The sequence below is a fragment of the Chiloscyllium punctatum genome, unplaced genomic scaffold (assembly GCF_047496795.1).
Source record: "Chiloscyllium punctatum isolate Juve2018m unplaced genomic scaffold, sChiPun1.3 scaffold_586, whole genome shotgun sequence".
Classification (NCBI taxonomy): Eukaryota; Metazoa; Chordata; class Chondrichthyes; order Orectolobiformes; family Hemiscylliidae; genus Chiloscyllium; species Chiloscyllium punctatum.
In genome coordinates this window covers 55,001-57,500 of record NW_027310320.1, presented here as the reverse complement: position 1 = coordinate 57,500, position 2,500 = coordinate 55,001, and the positions used below count along the sequence as shown (strand labels likewise).

The 2,500-nt window shown below is 48.0% G+C and overlaps 1 pseudogene; it reads left to right on the top strand.

Annotated features, from left to right (window-relative positions):
- Positions 1-2,500, top strand: part of LOC140473382 (28S ribosomal RNA) — an 8,321-nt pseudogene that overhangs the window by 3,672 nt on the left and 2,149 nt on the right.

Sequence of the window (2,500 nt, the reverse complement as noted above, 5' to 3'; positions counted from 1 at the left end):
AAGCGCATAGAGGCCGACAAGCCTACAGCAAAGAGAAGGAAAGGAGCATGGTCCGAAGAGGAAGAAAGCCTCTTGGAGCAACTTGAAATAAGCCTCGCTGGAGCAAGATTCATCAATGTCGAGATTGCTAAGGTCATAACAACTAAGACCGCAAAGCAGATCTCAGACAAACGGAGATTGCTTCAGAAGAAACGGCTTACACAGGTAGCAGCCCCGACAACCCCGATAACATCGGAAAGAGAGGAGCACGAGACCAGACCAGAGGAGGATAATGGCTCGACTGCACAAGATGAACAACAAGTCCCATACAAAATCCCGGCCAAACTCCCTAAACACAGGGAAGTTGATGAACACATCAAAAAGGCCGAAGAACTATTGCAGAAAGCCAATGATCCACTCTGTATGGCTCAAGCTCGGGGTTTGGTAGACTGTATTACAGACGAAATATACGGTGGTCATAACGAGAAAAACCCCCGCAGACGGCAAAGAGAGAACAATCGAAAGGCCGAAAAGAAGGGTAACAACAACGGGGCGAAGAAACGTTATGCCACCAAGAAAGCGGCATATAAAGATGCCCAAGAACTATACAGAAACAACAGGCGCCAGCTAGCCAGAAAGTTAATGGGTGCACCAGATACATCCCAATGCCCCATCTCACGAGAGGAACTGGAAACCAAATTCCGTGAGAAATTGTCCAAGGCGAACAACAAAGCGGACATAAGGAACTTTGCTGGTTATGCTGGCCGTGTTGATGACAACCTACTCCTGGGACCAATTGGGGAAGAGGAGGTAGAAGAAGCCCTGAAAGGAATTGACAGACACAGTGCACCAGGGCCAGATGGCAAAAAGCTGAAAGACCTAGAAGCCATCCAGGAGACCGACGCCTCCCGTATACCTCGCCTCTTCACCCTGTGGTTAAAAACAAGATCTATCCCAGAGAGTATGAAAAAGAGCCGGACAGTGCTCATTCCTAAATGTGAGGACAAGGATCGACTAAAGAACCTAGACAACTGGCGCCCCATCACAATCGGGCCAATGCTTCTCCGACTGTTCACTAAAATTATGGCAAAGAGGTTAAGCAAGGCGGTTAACATCAACCCGAGACAGAAAGGGTTCCTGGCAGCCACGCCGGGCTGTAACGAGAATATTGCTATCCTCCAGAATGTCATCAAAGGATCAAAAAAGAACAGAAAGGAGCTAGCCGTTGTCTTTGTCGATCTGGCCAAAGCTTTCGATTCAGTCGGCCACAAACTGCTCATTGGCTCGCTAAAGAGGATGAAAACACCTACGGCCTTCGTGGATCTGATCCGCGACCTCTACACCAATAACACTACGGTGATTGAGGGCAAAGGCAAGCCCACGGAACAGATCAAGATCGAGAGAGGCGTGAAGCAAGGCGATCCGCTTTCACCATTGCTATTCAATATCGCAATCGACCCTCTCATCAGTACCCTGGAGCAGGCAGGCCAGGGAATAACCATGCCGTTTGGAGACAAAACGGTGAAATGTACAGCATTGGCTTTTGCTGATGATATCGCACTACTGAGCAACTCTCACGCTGGGATGCAAGAGAACTTGAAGATCCTCCAGTCTTATTGCGATAAGACAGGCCTAGATATTAATATCAAGAAAACCAAAGGCTTCCACTTCACATGCAAAAGGAAGACCTTCATGTACAATCATGAGGCAAAATGGAGGATAAGAAAAGAAACCATCACATACATCCCACCAGGCGACACAGAGAAATACCTGGGAGCCCGGATAGACCCATGGGCTGGCGTTAAAGAGAGTGAATGGGAGGACAAGCTCAAAACCTGGGTTGAAGGCTTAAGATCAGCGCCTCTCAAACCAACTCAGAGACTGGAGCTTCTCAGAGTGCATGTCATCCCAAGATTGTACTTCCACCTGATACTGACAGAGGCGTCTCAGAACACCTTGGTGAAGCTGGATCAGATCATTCGGAATGCGGTAAAAGAATTCCTACACTTGCCACAACACGTCGCTGACGGTTTACTGTACTCAAAGAACAAGGATGGAGGTCTGGCAATACCAAAGCTCGAGATTCAAATTCCATCTGCAATTATTAGAAAGCGAGAATCTCTGGAGCGCTCAACCGACCCAATCATCAAAGCGTCCTTCCAATTCAGGGAAGAGAGCAATAAGGAAACCATCGAAGAATTTCGATCACTCAATGTACTTCGAGAAATTAAAGGTTTCCTGGTTGAGAAAAAGGTACCCGCTGGACCTACCACGGAGGAACTGGCAACAATGCTGGATGGAGGGCATTTGTCAGAAAAGCAAAGACAACGCTTACTGAAGCCTCCCAATGAGTACGGAGCGTGGCGAGAGTGGGAGTTCGAGAAATGGGGCAAGATGCTGTGCCAAGGTGACGGCATCAAATACTTCCAGGATGACAAGATTTCCAATTCCTGGATCAAACCGCATCCTAACACCAGATCGAGAAACTTTATCGCCAGCCTGCTTCTCAGATCTAATCTGT